The 19,940-nt window shown below is 44.6% G+C and overlaps 10 non-coding genes across 10 annotated transcripts; all 10 read right to left on the bottom strand.

Moving 5' to 3' along the window:
- Nucleotides 1-925: 925 nt before the first annotated feature.
- Nucleotides 926-1,116, bottom strand: LOC141202969 (U2 spliceosomal RNA). The gene has a single exon (XR_012274114.1). It is a non-coding gene; the product is annotated as a U2 spliceosomal RNA (small nuclear RNA).
- Nucleotides 1,117-2,234: 1,118 nt separating this feature from the next.
- On the bottom strand, nt 2,235-2,425 carry LOC141202286 (U2 spliceosomal RNA). Its single transcript, XR_012273564.1, has one exon. It is a non-coding gene; the product is annotated as a U2 spliceosomal RNA (small nuclear RNA).
- A 1,118-nt stretch (nt 2,426-3,543) lies between these two features.
- On the bottom strand, nt 3,544-3,733 carry LOC141202565 (U2 spliceosomal RNA). The gene has a single exon (XR_012273818.1). It is a non-coding gene; the product is annotated as a U2 spliceosomal RNA (small nuclear RNA).
- Nucleotides 3,734-9,908: 6,175 nt separating this feature from the next.
- On the bottom strand, nt 9,909-10,099 carry LOC141202968 (U2 spliceosomal RNA). The gene has a single exon (XR_012274113.1). It is a non-coding gene; the product is annotated as a U2 spliceosomal RNA (small nuclear RNA).
- Nucleotides 10,100-11,214: 1,115 nt separating this feature from the next.
- Nucleotides 11,215-11,408, bottom strand: LOC141202527 (U2 spliceosomal RNA). Its single transcript, XR_012273796.1, has one exon. It is a non-coding gene; the product is annotated as a U2 spliceosomal RNA (small nuclear RNA).
- A 2,397-nt stretch (nt 11,409-13,805) lies between these two features.
- LOC141202967 (U2 spliceosomal RNA) lies at nt 13,806-13,996 on the bottom strand. The gene has a single exon (XR_012274112.1). It is a non-coding gene; the product is annotated as a U2 spliceosomal RNA (small nuclear RNA).
- A 1,115-nt stretch (nt 13,997-15,111) lies between these two features.
- On the bottom strand, nt 15,112-15,302 carry LOC141202966 (U2 spliceosomal RNA). Its single transcript, XR_012274111.1, has one exon. It is a non-coding gene; the product is annotated as a U2 spliceosomal RNA (small nuclear RNA).
- A 1,115-nt stretch (nt 15,303-16,417) lies between these two features.
- LOC141202965 (U2 spliceosomal RNA) lies at nt 16,418-16,608 on the bottom strand. The gene has a single exon (XR_012274110.1). It is a non-coding gene; the product is annotated as a U2 spliceosomal RNA (small nuclear RNA).
- Nucleotides 16,609-17,723: 1,115 nt separating this feature from the next.
- LOC141202964 (U2 spliceosomal RNA) lies at nt 17,724-17,914 on the bottom strand. Its single transcript, XR_012274109.1, has one exon. It is a non-coding gene; the product is annotated as a U2 spliceosomal RNA (small nuclear RNA).
- Nucleotides 17,915-19,029: 1,115 nt separating this feature from the next.
- LOC141202511 (U2 spliceosomal RNA) lies at nt 19,030-19,222 on the bottom strand. The gene has a single exon (XR_012273782.1). It is a non-coding gene; the product is annotated as a U2 spliceosomal RNA (small nuclear RNA).
- Nucleotides 19,223-19,940: the final 718 nt, after the last annotated feature.

The following is a 19,940-nucleotide window of genomic DNA, read 5'->3' as shown; positions in this document are numbered from 1 at the left end:
CAGCACCTTCACCCCCTGCTGTTCCCACCCGCCTCAACACCGTTGGAAGGGAGGAGAACCAATTAAGGCGGGGGGTGGGGTGGAACGAGCAGCTGTCTACTCTTAGCAGGAGGGCTGCTGATTACATACCTCTCCTGCTGCTGCTGCTGCTGGCTGTCCAGCAGCAGACTGAAGGTGGCTGCTGCTGTGCACAGGTATATAAAGGCTCAGAGCCTATTATGACACGCGCAGCCAGCGTTCCATTGCCACATTCCATCTACTGCAGGCAGGATACCTGGCTGGCTGAATGTCGCTGAGAAGCTCACAGAGACCGCCATAAGCAACAGTTTAACAGAATGCCACAGACTAATCAACCAAACTTTTTGGGTTGGGTTCTCTTTTATAGTCTGCAGGCATTAAATGAAAGAAGTCAGTGTTCCAGCAGAGGGAGACAACGTTTCAGAAAAGGCATTGTAGCAAACCAAAAAAGAAATTTTAAGCGCAGCAGAGTAACCAGCGCACATACCTGTTAGCTCAGGTGAGTTTAAAAGGCTGCTGTTGATAACAAGGGCATTTGCTAAATAGATGGTGTGTGTGCAACAATATACTGAAAGGTCAATTATATTGTGCAGCTTATCTCACCACCTGTAGTTATTTAGGTGAAAGCTCCAAAATGCTTGCCTAATATGTCTGTTTATCCAAAAGGAAGTAAAAAGGGAGAGCTAGAAAGATAGCATTTCATTACATTACATGGCAATGCAATGCACAGTTGCTGAAGTTGAACCAAAATGAGCTTGTAATCTGGCTTCTGCAACTTTGAACATGAAAAATCCAATGAGGAGAAGAAAAGCAAAGCCAAAGAGTCCATCCCAAAATCCGACAAACAAGCAAAATGAACAAAAAACATTGAATTCAATTCTTTCTGATTTTAGAAACTGCATTAAAGAAGGGGTGCACCGGTCCTGGAGATACTGCAATACCAGGTCAATGCGTGGAGTGGACAGAGCAAGCTCTTTTTCCATCTCCCTGTTCTAAAAATCCATTTAATATATGGTCCCCAGATAGGGGACGTATCAGATATTAAACTGATAAGAACAGATACTACACTTGATCTTAGCCAAAAGGCCGAGAAGCGATAACCAGAATTGGTTTCAAACTACGGAGCCACCCAAGGATCCTGAAAAGTCCATTTGTGGAGATGAGCTCCTGGACTCCCGTTAAGAAGACATGTTGTCAACCTCTAGATCCCTTACATGCCTGCACTTTTCGGCTTGCTGCTGCTGCAATCCACGCGTTTTAGATCTGCATAACTCCACCTCTTTAAACACAGCACCTTCACCCCCTGCTGTTCCCACCCGCCTCAACACCGTTGGAAGGGAGGAGAACCAATTAAGGCGGGGGGTGGGGTGGAACGAGCAGCTGTCTACCCTTAGCAGGAGGGCTGCTGATTACATACCTCTCCTGCTGCTGCTGCTGCTGCTGGCTGTCCAGCAGCAGACTGAAGGTGGCTGCTGCTGTGCACAGGTATATAAAGGCTCAGAGCCTATTATGACACGCGCAGCCAGCGTTCCATTGCCACATTCCATCTACTGCAGGCAGGATACCTGGCTGGCTGAATGTCGCTGAGAAGCTCACAGAGACCGCCATAAGCAACAGTTTAACAGAATGCCACAGACTAATCAACCAAACTTTTTGGGTTGGGTTCTCTTTTATAGTCTGCAGGCATTAAATGAAAGAAGTCAGTGTTCCAGCAGAGGGAGACAACGTTTCAGAAAAGGCATTGTAGCAAACCAAAAAAGAAATTTTAAGCGCAGCAGAGTAACCAGCGCACATACCTGTTAGCTCAGGTGAGTTTAAAAGGCTGCTGTTGATAACAAGGGCATTTGCTAAATAGATGGTGTGTGTGCAACAATATACTGAAAGGTCAATTATATTGTGCAGCTTATCTCACCACCTGTAGTTATTTAGGTGAAAGCTCCAAAATGCTTGCCTAATATGTCTGTTTATCCAAAAGGAAGTAAAAAGGGAGAGCTAGAAAGATAGCATTTCATTACATTACATGGCAATGCAATGCACAGTTGCTGAAGTTGAACCAAAATGAGCTTGTAATCTGGCTTCTGCAACTTTGAACATGAAAAATCCAATGAGGAGAAGAAAAGCAAAGCCAAAGAGTCCATCCCAAAATCCGACAAACAAGCAAAATGAACAAAAAACATTGAATTCAATTCTTTCTGATTTTAGAAACTGCATTAAAGAAGGGGTGCACCGGTCCTGGAGATACTGCAATACCAGGTCAATGCGTGGAGTGGACAGAGCAAGCTCTTTTTCCATCTCCCTGTTCTAAAAATCCATTTAATATATGATCCCCAGATAGGGGACGTATCAGATATTAAACTGATAAGAACAGATACTACACTTGATCTTAGCCAAAAGGCCGAGAAGCGATAACCAGAATTGGTTTCAAACTACGGAGCCACCCAAGGATCCTGAAAAGTCCATTTGTGGAGATGAGCTCCTGGACTCCCGTTAAGAAGACATGTTGTCAACCTCTAGATCCCTTACATGCCTGCACTTTTCGGCTTGCTGCTGCTGCAATCCACGCGTTTTAGATCTGCATAACTCCACCTCTTTAAACACAGCACCTTCACCCCCTGCTGTTCCCACCCGCCTCAACACCGTTGGAAGGGAGGAGAACCAATTAAGGCGGGGGGTGGGGTGGAACGAGCAGCTGTCTACCCTTAGCAGGAGGGCTGCTGATTACATACCTCTCCTGCTGCTGCTGCTGCTGCTGGCTGTCCAGCAGCAGACTGAAGGTGGCTGCTGCTGTGCACAGGTATATAAAGGCTCAGAGCCTATTATGACACGCGCAGCCAGCGTTCCATTGCCACATTCCATCTACTGCAGGCAGGATACCTGGCTGGCTGAATGTCGCTGAGAAGCTCACAGAGACCGCCATAAGCAACAGTTTAACAGAATGCCACAGACTAATCAACCAAACTTTTTGGGTTGGGTTCTCTTTTATAGTCTGCAGGCATTAAATGAAAGAAGTCAGTGTTCCAGCAGAGGGAGACAACGTTTCAGAAAAGGCATTGTAGCAAACCAAAAAAGAAATTTTAAGCGCAGCAGAGTAACCAGCGCACATACCTGTTAGCTCAGGTGAGTTTAAAAGGCTGCTGTTGATAACAAGGGCATTTGCTAAATAGATGGTGTGTGTGCAACAATATACTGAAAGGTCAATTATATTGTGCAGCTTATCTCACCACCTGTAGTTATTTAGGTGAAAGCTCCAAAATGCTTGCCTAATATGTCTGTTTATCCAAAAGGAAGTAAAAAGGGAGAGCTAGAAAGATAGCATTTCATTACATTACATGGCAATGCAATGCACAGTTGCTGAAGTTGAACCAAAATGAGCTTGTAATCTGGCTTCTGCAACTTTGAACATGAAAAATCCAAAGAGGAGAAGAAAAGCAAAGCCAAAGAGTCCATCCCAAAATCCGACAAACAAGCAAAATGAACAAAAAACATTGAATTCAATTCTTTCTGATTTTAGAAACTGCATTAAAGAAGGGGTGCACCGGTCCTGGAGATACTGCAATACCAGGTCAATGCATGGAGTGGACAGAGCAAGCTCTTTTTCCATCTCCCTGTTCTAAAAATCCATTTAATATATGGTCCCCAGATAGGGGACGTATCAGATATTAAACTGATAAGAACAGATCAGGTTTCAACATATTTTATTAAGTGCGTAAAAGATGGTTTACAATCAAAAACAACAACACAAACAGTACATTATTAAAACACAGAATTCCACCCATAAAAACCCCATATACGATTAGCATCCCTCCTCCCAATACATTTGACATCCCTCAAGTAATAAATATACATCTGGCTAAAAGCAATTTTAAGACAATCCTTCACAGAAATAGCATCACGTTTAAAAAGTAAAATATTGCGTGCCTTCCAAAGGGTGTCTTTAAAACAGTTAATCATACACCAACATATACAATACTGTTGAGGGGTCGGACATTTAAAAAGGCCATATAAAACATATTCATGGTTAAAATCTCTTAAACCGCAAGTCCATTTTAAAAGAATCCCAACTTTGTGCCAAAGTTCCTGTGCAAATGGGCAATTCCACATAAGGTGCAAGGTGGTTTCGTCATAAACACATGAGTCTCTGGGGCATTTTGCTCTGGCCACCAGGCCTCTCCTGTGTTGAAACTCTCTGGTGGGGAGGCACTGGTGGACCACCATCCATGCGATGTCCTTATGTCCATTTGCTAAGAATTTCCCGAAGACATTCTTCCAAACTTGCTTCGATCTCTCTTCTGAGAAATTTACTATGGGGGTCACATCTTCATTCCTCCTCAGAAAAGATAAAAGCTTCTTGCGGTCTTTAAAAATGTCCATATTAAAATCACCAAGGCTATAAAATCGAACAGTCTTTTCTAAGATTGCTTGGTGTTTGGGGGGGCATAGTAAAACAGGGGAATTCAACGACAACTTAAACCATCTTTTAAAAATCATCCCACAAGTATATTTTAAAAAATAACTTAGCGCACTATTACCATTAAAATGTTTGAAACAAAAGCAGAAATAATTTAAATGCAAATAAATATGTAAATCGGGGACATCCCTTCCGCCTTTCATTTTATTCTTCCTCATTATTTCTCGCCTTAATTTTTCCATTTTGGAGTTCCATAAAAACATAAAGATCATCCTAGTCATTTTTTTAATTAAAACATCAGAGGGGGGGTACACCATAGCTATATACAGTATGAGGGGTAACAACACTGATTTTATAATTAAAATTTTCCCCTCCATTGTTAGGGACCTCAAACCCCAAAATGATATTTTCTTTGACATTTTTTCTATGACATTCTCCCAGCTTTGAGTTCCCACATTCTCCTCGTTAAAAACAACTCCAAGAATTTTTACATTGTCTCGTTTTATAGTGAGCTGCGGGAGTTGGGCGGTGTCCCAGGATCCCAAAGTCAGACATTCAGATTTATTTAAATTAAGTTTAAAACCGGATGCCTGGGAAAAAAAATCAATGCGCAACACCGCCCTCCGGAGGGAAGCAGGGTCCACGCACACAACCGTCACGTCATCCATGTAGCCAAAGACTCTCACATCACTGCCACCTCCGCCTGGAACAGGAACCCCTCTAATCACTTTGTCTTTCCTTATTGCGCTCAGCAGGGGCTCCATGGCGCAGATGAACAGGATGGGCGACAAGGGGCATCCCTGCTTCACTCCGGACTCAAGGGGAACTCCATCTGTTAAAAAGCCATTAAGAGAAATTTGACTAAAACAATTTTTATATAAAATCTTAATACAATTTAAAAGCATATTAGGGATACCCATTCTTTTTAAAACTCTAAAAAGAAATCTATGAGAGACTCTATCGAAAGCTTTTTCAAAATCTAGGGCTAAAAGAGCTACATTTTGACCCCGGTCTCTGGAATACCAAATTACATCCCTTAATACGTTTAAAACCTCTGAAATACTTCTGCCTGGTACACTACAAACCTGCTCAGGCTGGATTAGTTTGGCAATGACACTCCTGAGCCGGTCTGCAACCACCTTAGCAAGTACCTTGTAATCAACATTTAGGAGAGTTATGGGTCTCCAATTCGCTAGAGTACTGCGGTCACCTTTTTTATATATCAAAGACACCACTCCTCTCCTCCACGAAAATGGCAACTGTTCACAAATAAAAACTTCTTTAAAAAGCATAAAAAGGTCCTCTTTTAAAATGTCCCAAAAAGTAAGGTAAAACTCTACAGGTAGTCCGTCACACCCAGGTGCTTTACCCTTAGAGAAACTTTTAAAAACATAAAATAATTCCTCTAAAACAATATCGCGTTCTAAAAACTCCTGGTCTGTAAAATTTAACTTAAAATCGAGATCATTAAGAGCATCAGATAAAAAGGACTCATCTATACACTTTTTACTAAAAAGATGCTTATAAAAGTTAAAAGTAGCATTCAACATTCCCTGCATAGATGTTTCACCCTCTAGATTTGTGATCACTTCTCTTTTATCCATGACTTTTTTGAAGAAGAAGCGAGAGCACTTCTCCCCCTCCTCCAAGTGCTGCACTCTAGAGTTAAAAATAATCTCTTTCCCCTTTGTGTCTATGCAGTTCTGAATTTCAGTTTTTAGGCTAGCAATATCATCTCCCACCTCCACCCCTAGCTCTTTGAATTTAAAAAGTGTTTGTAGTTTGGTGTTAAGATCACTAAAACATCTTTTTTTCTCTCTAGCTTTACGTCTCCCTGCTTTTATAAAAAACATTCTGACTTTTTTTTTCAAATTTTCCCACCAGGTTGCCATAGGGGCATCAGAAGGTTTTTGTCGCCGCCAGGCTTGATAGGCTTTACCAAAGTCTTGTCGAATCAGAGGGTCCTCCAGCAGGTATGTACTTAGACGCCAGAGGCCCCTGTTGACCCTCTGTTCATCCCGATATTCTAGATGCACCTCCAAGCCCTTATGGTCAGAAAATATATTTGATGTTAAAACACATTTTACAGGGTTAAAATCATCTGATAGGAAAATAAAATCGATCCTGGAGGACACCCCTCTTCCGGACCACGTATAACCAGGGTCCGTCGGCAGGAGTGACCTCCACGCATCGCATAATTTAAAATCAGTTATAAAATCTTTCAATAGATGACATGACTTATCCAATTTGCGTAAAGGGTCACCCCCTGCTCGTTGTTCACTAGCACAAAGACAATTAAAATCACCCCCTACGATCAGGGGAGATGACCCAGTACAGTACAATGGCAATATCCCAAATAAATTAATTCTCTCTTGCTTATCAGGGGGAGCATAAATATTCATTACACGTAGGGTAAAACCATTAAATTTAAAATGCACTAAAACCACTCTGCCTGGTACTATTTCTGTGACAGCATTTATAGTAATATTTCTCCCACGACAGAGGAAGCCCACCCCCGCTGACTTGTTGTCATTGGAGCCAGACCAGATGGAGGGCCCCAGTCTCCAATCTGTCTTGATATCATTATAATTTAGTGCATGTTGTATTCCGCATTCCTGTAATAAACATATGTCAAAGTCAGTGGTTTCTAAATACTTGAATAGAGCAGCCCTACGAACTGGGCTCTTTAATGACCTCACATTCAGTGAGACAAGTCTTAATGTGGGCATTCATAGGTCAGGGTGGTGGATCTTCCATGAGGACACCTGACTCAAAGCCCTGTATATCAAATTGCTCCAGGACATCCGGGCTAGAGGACCCAAACGACTCGATATTCTGTGAGCCGGCGGTTGCCCCCTCGTAGGTCACGGTTCCCAGCCACATTCCAGGAGACGCTGGGGCTTCGACATTCCGTCTCTTTTTCGGGGCAGACTCCACTAGGTCACTGGTGCAGTCCTCCTCTTCCTCCACCTCCTCCAGGGGGGGAGACTGGTCCATCAGGACAAGATCAGCAACACAGATTTCCTGATGTTCGCCACCTAGAAGCAAAGCCCCCTCATCTGGCTGGCTAATCGCCCTGGAAGATCCTGAGGCCATCGCTGCGTGGTCCCCTGTAGCCAACCGCACAGGGGCACCACCCTCCAGCCCAACAGGATCGGTATCGGGAACCATCGATACGGAGGATACCCTCCCAGAAGGAGGACCCCCCCGCTCCGGTCCATGCGAGGTCCGCCCATCGTTAAGGGACTTCGATGCAGGTGCCGCCCCAGAGGGGCCTCCGGCTCCCTGCTCCATCCCAGCCTTCTCGCCCTTCGAACCGCCCTCCGACGCCGGCCTGCCAGTGAAGACCGGTGGGCGCATCGGCTCAGCTTCAGAAGATGCAGCTTCTGCGTAGGTCCTGGTCCTGGTCCTGTTGGGGCATCCTCGGAACATGTGCCCCGCCTCACCGCAGAGATTACATTTCCTCCCAGCGGGACAGTCCTTCATTAAATGTCCGTAACAGCTGCAATTATTGCAGCGGTCTACTTTCCTGCCCGTGCAGGACGTTTGGGTATGACCCATTTGTCCACAGTTCCTGCAACATACTGGCATTCCAGGATAAAATAAGTAGCCTCTGCTCTTACCGATTACGAAGGTTGAGGGAGGGTGTAGCATTCCTCCCACTCCACTAAGGTCCCTCTTTAGACGGGCCATATACCTTCTCTTGCCGCACCAGAAGCCTACCGCGTTCTTCACAGTACCCAGGTATCTCAGATCATCACAATAGCGGGTAAGGTAGGTCGAGATGTCTGCAGCTTCCACAAAGGGGTTCGGGAAATGCACCACGATGGGGATCTCGTCATAAGCATACAAGAGACAAAAGGTTAGTCCATCCAATTCATCTAAGTAGTTTTTCTCGTTTACCTTTTGTACGAGTTGCTGACAGCATCCCTGGCTCTTGAAGGTGATGGTGTATGTCCCCTTGTACTCGTTGTCCTGGAAGCAGAATATGTCTTCCCGCCGAAACTCCAGTACTCCAAGAAGAATCCTATGGCAGATGTAGTCCAAATTCTTCTCCATCCTCGATGCTGCTCCAACTTCAATCCTCACGGTGTTCCGCATCCGGGCATCACCCGATGAATATGTGAGCGTTGCCGGCATCCTTCACTCAGGAACGTACCGACTCTTCTCTCTGAAAGGCGCAAGCCTTCATGGGATCCCTTCCCGTTGCTCCCGGACTAATCCTTCCTCCCAATAGCAGCAGGGGGGTTAAGTCCCTCCGAAGAGGAACGATCCCCCCAGGCCGAGAGAAAGGGTACCAAGAGCACCTCACAGGCAAGACCACACAGGTAAACCTGATAGATCGTGCCAAAAGGCCGAGAAGCGATAACCAGAATTGGTTTCAAACTACGGAGCCACCCAAGGATCCTGAAAAGTCCATTTGTGGAGATGAGCTCCTGGACTCCCGTTAAGAAGACATGTTGTCAACCTCTAGATCCCTTACGTGCCTGCACTTTTCGGCTTGCTGCTGCTGCAATCCACGCGTTTTAGATCTGCATAACTCCACCTCTTTAAACACAGCACCTTCACCCCCTGCTGTTCCCACCCGCCTCAACACCGTTGGAAGGGAGGAGAACCAATTAAGGCGGGGGGTGGGGTGGAACGAGCAGCTGTCTACCCTTAGCAGGAGGGCTCCTGATTACATACCTCTCCTGCTGCTGCTGCTGCTGGCTGTCCAGCAGCAGACTGAAGGTGGCTGCTGCTGTGCACAGGTATATAAAGGCTCAGAGCCTATTATGACACGCGCAGCCAGCGTTCCATTGCCACATTCCATCTACTGCAGGCAGGATACCTGGCTGGCTGAATGTCGCTGAGAAGCTCACAGAGACCGCCATAAGCAACAGTTTAACAGAATGCCACAGACTAATCAACCAAACTTTTTGGGTTGGGTTCTCTTTTATAGTCTGCAGGCATTAAATGAAAGAAGTCAGTGTTCCAGCAGAAGGAGACAACGTTTCAGAAAAGGCATTGTAGCAAACCAAAAAAGAAATTTTAAGCGCAGCAGAGTAACCAGCGCACATACCTGTTAGCTCAGGTGAGTTTAAAAGGCTGCTGTTGATAACAAGGGCATTTGCTAAATAGATGGTGTGTGTGCAACAATATACTGAAAGGTCAATTATATTGTGCAGCTTATCTCACCACCTGTAGTTATTTAGGTGAAAGCTCCAAAATGCTTGCCTAATATGTCTGTTTATCCAAAAGGAAGTAAAAAGGGAGAGCTAGAAAGATAGCATTGCATCACATTACATGGCAATGCAATGCACAGTTGCTGAAGTTGAACCAAAATGAGCTTGTAATCTGGCTTCTGCAACTTTGAACATGAAAAATCCAATGAGGAGAAGAAAAGCAAAGCCAAAGAGTCCATCCCAAAATCCGACAAACAAGCAAAATGAACAAAAAACATTGAATTCAATTCTTTCTGATTTTAGAAACTGCATTAAAGAAGGGGTGCACCGGTCCTGGAGATACTGCAATACCAGGTCAATGCGTGGAGTGGACAGAGCAAGCTCTTTTTCCATCTCCCTGTTCTAAAAATCCATTTAATATATGGTCCCCAGATAGGGGACGTATCAGATATTAAACTGATAAGAACAGATACTACACTTGATCTTAGCCAAAAGGCCGAGAAGCGATAACCAGAATTGGTTTCAAACTACGGAGCCACCCAAGGATCCTGAAAAGTCCATTTGTGGAGATGAGCTCCTGGACTCCCGTTAAGAAGACATGTTGTCAACCTCTAGATCCCTTACATGCCTGCACTTTTCGGCTTGCTGCTGCTGCAATCCACGCGTTTTAGATCTGCATAACTCCACCTCTTTAAACACAGCACCTTCACCCCCTGCTGTTCCCACCCGCCTCAACACCGTTGGAAGGGAGGAGAACCAATTAAGGCGGGGGGTGGGGTGGAACGAGCAGCTGTCTACCCTTAGCAGGAGGGCTCCTGATTACATACCTCTCCTGCTGCTGCTGCTGCTGGCTGTCCAGCAGCAGACTGAAGGTGGCTGCTGCTGTGCACAGGTATATAAAGGCTCAGAGCCTATTATGACACGCGCAGCCAGCGTTCCATTGCCACATTCCATCTACTGCAGGCAGGATACCTGGCTGGCTGAATGTCGCTGAGAAGCTCACAGAGACCGCCATAAGCAACAGTTTAACAGAATGCCACAGACTAATCAACCAAACTTTTTGGGTTGGGTTCTCTTTTATAGTCTGCAGGCATTAAATGAAAGAAGTCAGTGTTCCAGCAGAAGGAGACAACGTTTCAGAAAAGGCATTGTAGCAAACCAAAAAAGAAATTTTAAGCGCAGCAGAGTAACCAGCGCACATACCTGTTAGCTCAGGTGAGTTTAAAAGGCTGCTGTTGATAACAAGGGCATTTGCTAAATAGATGGTGTGTGTGCAACAATATACTGAAAGGTCAATTATATTGTGCAGCTTATCTCACCACCTGTAGTTATTTAGGTGAAAGCTCCAAAATGCTTGCCTAATATGTCTGTTTATCCAAAAGGAAGTAAAAAGGGAGAGCTAGAAAGATAGCATTGCATCACATTACATGGCAATGCAATGCACAGTTGCTGAAGTTGAACCAAAATGAGCTTGTAATCTGGCTTCTGCAACTTTGAACATGAAAAATCCAATGAGGAGAAGAAAAGCAAAGCCAAAGAGTCCATCCCAAAATCCGACAAACAAGCAAAATGAACAAAAAACATTGAATTCAATTCTTTCTGATTTTAGAAACTGCATTAAAGAAGGGGTGCACCGGTCCTGGAGATACTGCAATACCAGGTCAATGCGTGGAGTGGACAGAGCAAGCTCTTTTTCCATCTCCCTGTTCTAAAAATCCATTTAATATATGGTCCCCAGATAGGGGACGTATCAGATATTAAACTGATAAGAACAGATTTTTTTTTTAATTGAATGCGTCAGAAGACGCGACATAAATTAAATTCCATATGCATGGACAACAAAAATGTCGCCTACGCCTTCATCATCCGAATTCAACTTTTTTTTTTTTTTTTATAACAAAATTTAATAATAATACTTAATAAATTTAACAAACATAAAACAATCTTACATCAGCAAAAAAACCTTCCTACAAGACATTAACAATTAACTCAAAGCTTTTTTCCTTCCACGTCTTTTCCTACTCCAAGACCTGTCCCACATATCCCAGTCACTATCCAAAAAACCTTCCAACAAAATCTTTTCACCTTCAGCACTTCCACATGTTACTTTCTCTTCTTTCTTGTCCTCCGACTTACGTCTCTTTTCTTTATCATTTTCCTTTAGTTCTCTCCTTACAAATATCTGCTTTACTTGCATCTCCTCTTCTCCCACAGCACAATCTTCAATCTTTACTCCTTCTAACAATGAGTCTTTACTTCTCACCAAATCTTGCTTCTTTTTCACAATTTCTTCTTTCTCTTTAACTACTTGCAACTCTCTCTGCTCCTCTTTACATTCTTCAAAACTCTTCTTGTCTTTTTCCATATAACAGAAACCAGTCCTGCCATTTATCACAATTTTTCCCATAACCAACTCTTCTTCTCTCTTCATCCATACTACAAATCGTCTTTTTCCGTTCCATACTCCAACTTTGTTCAAATAGTCCTTCTGGAACTTTACCAACACACATTTCTTCTTTAAATACTCCAGCACTTCCTCCATTATCACAAAAGGATCGTCCATACTTACTACCACAGTTCTTGGTTTTCCCAAAAAAAGTGGCTTCACTCCAACCTTCCCTCCATTCCAACACTTCAAGAAATGAAGACATTTCTCCTCCAAGCGTAAAGTCACATCATACATCTTCTTGTACCTAAGCACTTGCATGCACAAGATATCGTTCTTTTCTACTGCTCCATATTCCTCCAGCAAATCCAGAACTTCTTCTTCCTCCAACAAACAGTCCATCTTCGCAGAAAAGCGTAAGCAATTCCACTTCATTACGTCCTCCATCTTCAAGTCCTTCCACAATGTTGTCCCCACAGCTATGTGTGGGAACAGTTGCCCCCTACCGAAGTAGTGACAAGGGTGATCGCCTCTCGTTGCCTGGGGACTAATCCGACTTGCCAATAGCAGCAAGGGGGTGAAGCTCCCTCCGTTAAGAGAGAGCGATCCCCCAAGGCCAACAAGCCGGGTACCCCAGGCACCTCCTAGCCGAGACCAAGGCAACAACCGTTAGATCACTGCACTTGATCTTAGCCAAAAGGCCGAGAAGCGATAACCAGAATTGGTTTCAAACTACGGAGCCACCCAAGGATCCTGAAAAGTCCATTTGTGGAGATGAGCTCCTGGACTCCCGTTAAGAAGACATGTTGTCAACCTCTAGATCCCTTACATGCCTGCACTTTTCGGCTTGCTGCTGCTGCAATCCACGCGTTTTAGATCTGCATAACTCCACCTCTTTAAACACAGCACCTTCACCCCCTGCTGTTCCCACCCGCCTCAACACCGTTGGAAGGGAGGAGAACCAATTAAGGCGGGGGGTGGGGTGGAACGAGCAGCTGTCTACCCTTAGCAGGAGGGCTCCTGATTACATACCTCTCCTGCTGCTGCTGCTGCTGGCTGTCCAGCAGCAGACTGAAGGTGGCTGCTGCTGTGCACAGGTATATAAAGGCTCAGAGCCTATTATGACACGCGCAGCCAGCGTTCCATTGCCACATTCCATCTACTGCAGGCAGGATACCTGGCTGGCTGAATGTCGCTGAGAAGCTCACAGAGACCGCCATAAGCAACAGTTTAACAGAATGCCACAGACTAATCAACCAAACTTTTTGGGTTGGGTTCTCTTTTATAGTCTGCAGGCTTTAAATGAAAGAAGTCAGTGTTCCAGCAGAAGGAGACAACGTTTCAGAAAAGGCATTGTAGCAAACCAAAAAAGAAATTTTAAGCGCAGCAGAGTAACCAGCGCACATACCTGTTAGCTCAGGTGAGTTTAAAAGGCTGCTGCTGATAACAAGGGCATTTGCTAAATAGATGGTGTGTGTGCAACAATATACTGAAAGGTCAATTATATTGTGCAGCTTATCTCACCACCTGTAGTTATTTAGGTGAAAGCTCCAAAATGCTTGCCTAATATGTCTGTTTATCCAAAAGGAAGTAAAAAGGGAGAGCTAGAAAGATAGCATTGCATCACATTACATGGCAATGCAATGCACAGTTGCTGAAGTTGAACCAAAATGAGCTTGTAATCTGGCTTCTGCAACTTTGAACATGAAAAATCCAATGAGGAGAAGAAAAGCAAAGCCAAAGAGTCCATCCCAAAATCCGACAAACAAGCAAAATGAACAAAAAACATTGAATTCAATTCTTTCTGATTTTAGAAACTGCATTAAAGAAGGGGTGCACCGGTCCTGGAGATACTGCAATACCAGGTCAATGCGTGGAGTGGACAGAGCAAGCTCTTTTTCCATCTCCCTGTTCTAAAAATCCATTTAATATATGGTCCCCAGATAGGGGACGTATCAGATATTAAACTGATAAGAACAGATACTACACTTGATCTTAGCCAAAAGGCCGAGAAGCGATAACCAGAATTGGTTTCAAACTACGGAGCCACCCAAGGATCCTGAAAAGTCCATTTGTGGAGATGAGCTCCTGGACTCCCGTTAAGAAGACATGTTGTCAACCTCTAGATCCCTTACATGCCTGCACTTTTCGGCTTGCTGCTGCTGCAATCCACGCGTTTTAGATCTGCATAACTCCACCTCTTTAAACACAGCACCTTCACCCCCTGCTGTTCCCACCCGCCTCAACACCGTTGGAAGGGAGGAGAACCAATTAAGGCGGGGGGTGGGGTGGAACGAGCAGCTGTCTACCCTTAGCAGGAGGGCTCCTGATTACATACCTCTCCTGCTGCTGCTGCTGCTGGCTGTCCAGCAGCAGACTGAAGGTGGCTGCTGCTGTGCACAGGTATATAAAGGCTCAGAGCCTATTATGACACGCGCAGCCAGCGTTCCATTGCCACATTCCATCTACTGCAGGCAGGATACCTGGCTGGCTGAATGTCGCTGAGAAGCTCACAGAGACCGCCATAAGCAACAGTTTAACAGAATGCCACAGACTAATCAACCAAACTTTTTGGGTTGGGTTCTCTTTTATAGTCTGCAGGCATTAAATGAAAGAAGTCAGTGTTCCAGCAGAAGGAGACAACGTTTCAGAAAAGGCATTGTAGCAAACCAAAAAAGAAATTTTAAGCGCAGCAGAGTAACCAGCGCACATACCTGTTAGCTCAGGTGAGTTTAAAAGGCTGCTGTTGATAACAAGGGCATTTGCTAAATAGATGGTGTGTGTGCAACAATATACTGAAAGGTCAATTATATTGTGCAGCTTATCTCACCACCTGTAGTTATTTAGGTGAAAGCTCCAAAATGCTTGCCTAATATGTCTGTTTATCCAAAAGGAAGTAAAAAGGGAGAGCTAGAAAGATAGCATTGCATCACATTACATGGCAATGCAATGCACAGTTGCTGAAGTTGAACCAAAATGAGCTTGTAATCTGGCTTCTGCAACTTTGAACATGAAAAATCCAATGAGGAGAAGAAAAGCAAAGCCAAAGAGTCCATCCCAAAATCCGACAAACAAGCAAAATGAACAAAAAACATTGAATTCAATTCTTTCTGATTTTAGAAACTGCATTAAAGAAGGGGTGCACCGGTCCTGGAGATACTGCAATACCAGGTCAATGCGTGGAGTGGACAGAGCAAGCTCTTTTTCCATCTCCCTGTTCTAAAAATCCATTTAATATATGGTCCCCAGATAGGGGACGTATCAGATATTAAACTGATAAGAACAGATACTACACTTGATCTTAGCCAAAAGGCCGAGAAGCGATAACCAGAATTGGTTTCAAACTACGGAGCCACCCAAGGATCCTGAAAAGTCCATTTGTGGAGATGAGCTCCTGGACTCCCGTTAAGAAGACATGTTGTCAACCTCTAGATCCATTACATGCCTGCACTTTTCGGCTTGCTGCTGCTGCAATCCACGCGTTTTAGATCTGCATAACTCCACCTCTTTAAACACAGCACCTTCACCCCCTGCTGTTCCCACCCGCCTCAACACCGTTGGAAGGGAGGAGAACCAATTAAGGCGGGGGGTGGGGTGGAACGAGCAGCTGTCTACCCTTAGCAGGAGGGCTCCTGATTACATACCTCTCCTGCTGCTGCTGCTGCTGGCTGTCCAGCAGCAGACTGAAGGTGGCTGCTGCTGTGCACAGGTATATAAAGGCTCAGAGCCTATTATGACACGCGCAGCCAGCGTTCCATTGCCACATTCCATCTACTGCAGGCAGGATACCTGGCTGGCTGAATGTCGCTGAGAAGCTCACAGAGACCGCCATAAGCAACAGTTTAACAGAATGCCACAGACTAATCAACCAAACTTTTTGGGTTGGGTTCTCTTTTATAGTCTGCAGGCTTTAAATGAAAGAAGTCAGTGTTCCAGCAGAAGGAGACAACGTTTCAGAAAAGGCATTGTAGCAAACCAAAAAAGAAATTTTAAGCGCAGCAGAGTAACCAGCGCACATACCTGTTAGCTCAGGTGAGTTTAAAAGGCTGCTGTTGATAACAAGGGCATTTGCTAAATAGATGGTGTGTGTGCAACAATATACTGAAAGGTCAATTATATTGTGCAGCTTATCTCACCACCTGTAGTTATTTAGGTGAAAGCTCCAAAATGCTTGCCTAATATGTCTGTTTATCCAAAAGGAAGTAAAAAGGGAGAGCTAGAAAGATAGCATTGCATCACATTACATGGCAATGCAATGCACAGTTGCTGAAGTTGAACCAAAATGAGCTTGTAATCTGGCTTCTGCAACTTTGAACATGAAAAATCCAATGAGGAGAAGAAAAGCAAAGCCAAAGAGTCCATCCCAAAATCCGACAAACAAGCAAAATGAACAAAAAACATTGAATTCAATTCTTTCTGATTTTAGAAACTGCATTAAAGAAGGGGTGCACCGGTCCTGGAGATACTGCAATACCAGGTCAATGCGTGGAGTGGACAGAGCAAGCTCTTTTTCCATCTCCCTGTTCTAAAAATCCATTTAATATATGGTCCCCAGATAGGGGACGTATCAGATATTAAACTGATAAGAACAGATACTACACTTGATCTTAGCCAAAAGGCCGAGAAGCGATAACCAGAATTGGTTTCAAACTACGGAGCCACCCAAGGATCCTGAAAAGTCCATTTGTGGAGATGAGCTCCTGGACTCCCGTTAAGAAGACATGTTGTCAACCTCTAGATCCCTTACATGCCTGCACTTTTCGGCTTGCTGCTGCTGCAATCCACGCGTTTTAGATCTGCATAACTCCACCTCTTTAAACACAGCACCTTCACCCCCTGCTGTTCCCACCCGCCTCAACACCGTTGGAAGGGAGGAGAACCAATTAAGGCGGGGGGTGGGGTGGAACGAGCAGCTGTCTACCCTTAGCAGGAGGGCTCCTGATTACATACCTCTCCTGCTGCTGCTGCTGCTGGCTGTCCAGCAGCAGACTGAAGGTGGCTGCTGCTGTGCACAGGTATATAAAGGCTCAGAGCCTATTATGACACGCGCAGCCAGCGTTCCATTGCCACATTCCATCTACTGCAGGCAGGATACCTGGCTGGCTGAATGTCGCTGAGAAGCTCACAGAGACCGCCATAAGCAACAGTTTAACAGAATGCCACAGACTAATCAACCAAACTTTTTGGGTTGGGTTCTCTTTTATAGTCTGCAGGCATTAAATGAAAGAAGTCAGTGTTCCAGCAGAAGGAGACAACGTTTCAGAAAAGGCATTGTAGCAAACCAAAAAAGAAATTTTAAGCGCAGCAGAGTAACCAGCGCACATACCTGTTAGCTCAGGTGAGTTTAAAAGGCTGCTGTTGATAACAAGGGCATTTGCTAAATAGATGGTGTGTGTGCAACAATATACTGAAAGGTCAATTATATTGTGCAGCTTATCTCACCACCTGTAGTTATTTAGTTGAAAGCTCCAAAATGCTTGCCTAATATGTCTGTTTATCCAAAAGGAAGTAAAAAGGGAGAGCTAGAAAGATAGCATTGCATCACATTACATGGCAATGCAATGCACAGTTGCTGAAGTTGAACCAAAATGAGCTTGTAATCTGGCTTCTGCAACTTTGAACATGAAAAATCCAATGAGGAGAAGAAAAGCAAAGCCAAAGAGTCCATCCCAAAATCCGACAAACAAGCAAAATGAACAAAAAACATTGAATTCAATTCTTTCTGATTTTAGAAACTGCATTAAAGAAGGGGTGCACCGGTCCTGGAGATACTGCAATACCAGGTCAATGCGTGGAGTGGACAGAGCAAGCTCTTTTTCCATCTCCCTGTTCTAAAAATCCATTTAATATATGGTCCCCAGATAGGGGACGTATCAGATATTAAACTGATAAGAACAGATACTACACTTGATCTTAGCCAAAAGGCCGAGAAGCGATAACCAGAATTGGTTTCAAACTACGGAGCCACCCAAGGATCCTGAAAAGTCCATTTGTGGAGATGAGCTCCTGGACTCCCGTTAAGAAGACATGTTGTCAACCTCTAGATCCCTTACATGCCTGCACTTTTCGGCTTGCTGCTGCTGCAATCCACGCGTTTTAGATCTGCATAACTCCACCTCTTTAAACACAGCACCTTCACCCCCTGCTGTTCCCACCCGCCTCAACACCGTTGGAAGGGAGGAGAACCAATTAAGGCGGGGGGTGGGGTGGAACGAGCAGCTGTCTACCCTTAGCAGGAGGGCTCCTGATTACATACCTCTCCTGCTGCTGCTGCTGCTGGCTGTCCAGCAGCAGACTGAAGGTGGCTGCTGCTGTGCACAGGTATATAAAGGCTCAGAGCCTATTATGACACGCGCAGCCAGCGTTCCATTGCCACATTCCATCTACTGCAGGCAGGATACCTGGCTGGCTGAATGTCGCTGAGAAGCTCACAGAGACCGCCATAAGCAACAGTTTAACAGAATGCCACAGACTAATCAACCAAACTTTTTGGGTTGGGTTCTCTTTTATAGTCTGCAGGCTTTAAATGAAAGAAGTCAGTGTTCCAGCAGAAGGAGACAACGTTTCAGAAAAGGCATTGTAGCAAACCAAAAAAGAAATTTTAAGCGCAGCAGAGTAACCAGCACACATACCTGTTAGCTCAGGTGAGTTTAAAAGGCTGCTGTTGATAACAAGGGCATTTGCTAAATAGATGGTGTGTGTGCAACAATATACTGAAAGGTCAATTATATTGTGCAGCTTATCTCACCACCTGTAGTTATTTAGGTGAAAGCTCCAAAATGCTTGCCTAATATGTCTGTTTATCCAAAAGGAAGTAAAAAGGGAGAGCTAGAAAGATAGCATTGCATCACATTACATGGCAATGCAATGCACAGTTGCTGAAGTTGAACCAAAATGAGCTTGTAATCTGGCTTCTGCAACTTTGAACATGAAAAATCCAATGAGGAGAAGAAAAGCAAAGCCAAAGAGTCCATCCCAAAATCCGACAAACAAGCAAAATGAACAAAAAACATTGAATTCAATTCTTTCTGATTTTAGAAACTGCATTAAAGAAGGGGTGCACCGGTCCTGGAGATACTGCAATACCAGGTCAATGCGTGGAGTGGACAGAGCAAGCTCTTTTTCCATCTCCCTGTTCTAAAAATCCATTTAATATATGGTCCCCAGATAGGGGACGTATCAGATATTAAACTGATAAGAACAGATTTTTTGATTGAATATATCTTTTATTAGCACAAAAAATAAGTTAACAGACAGTGTACAGTGCCGCAGCCCAGTACACACAGAATTCTACATCATATTTACATAGCATGAGGATACGACGCACTAACTAGACACATCACACCCCTATGCTACACAAAACACTCAATCTGAAAGAAAAAGCATGTCAATCAATACAGTACGACGAACTGTGATAAGGGATGGGGATTGGGAAAAAGGGGATGGGGGGGGGGAAATCACAGGCCCGAAGCTTTATTGAAAGACAAGACACATAAGGGGAGAGGGGGAGGAGGGGTTTAGTCCTCATCCTCGTCCTCCGGACCGTCCATGATGGAATAGTCTCTGAGCAGGCTGTGGATCAGCCTGCGGCAGTCCTGGATGGACATCCTCTCCCTCCTCAAGATGAGCCGGTTCCTGGCGACCCAAACGGCATCACTACACTTGATCTTAGCCAAAAGGCCGAGAAGCGATAACCAGAATTGGTTTCAAACTACGGAGCCACCCAAGGATCCTGAAAAGTCCATTTGTGGAGATGAGCTCCTGGACTCCCGTTAAGAAGACATGTTGTCAACCTCTAGATCCCTTACATGCCTGCACTTTTCGGCTTGCTGCTGCTGCAATCCACGCGTTTTAGATCTGCATAACTCCACCTCTTTAAACACAGCACCTTCACCCCCTGCTGTTCCCACCCGCCTCAACACCGTTGGAAGGGAGGAGAACCAATTAAGGCGGGGGGTGGGGT

This window comes from Phyllobates terribilis, unplaced genomic scaffold (genome assembly GCF_046119375.1).
Source record: "Phyllobates terribilis strain yellow unplaced genomic scaffold, ASM4611937v1 Scaffold_123__1_contigs__length_5148117, whole genome shotgun sequence".
Lineage (NCBI taxonomy): Eukaryota > Metazoa > Chordata > Amphibia > Anura > Dendrobatidae > Phyllobates > Phyllobates terribilis.
The sequence above is the reverse complement of the archived record's forward strand: the minus strand, read 5'-3'. Positions and strand labels throughout refer to the sequence as shown.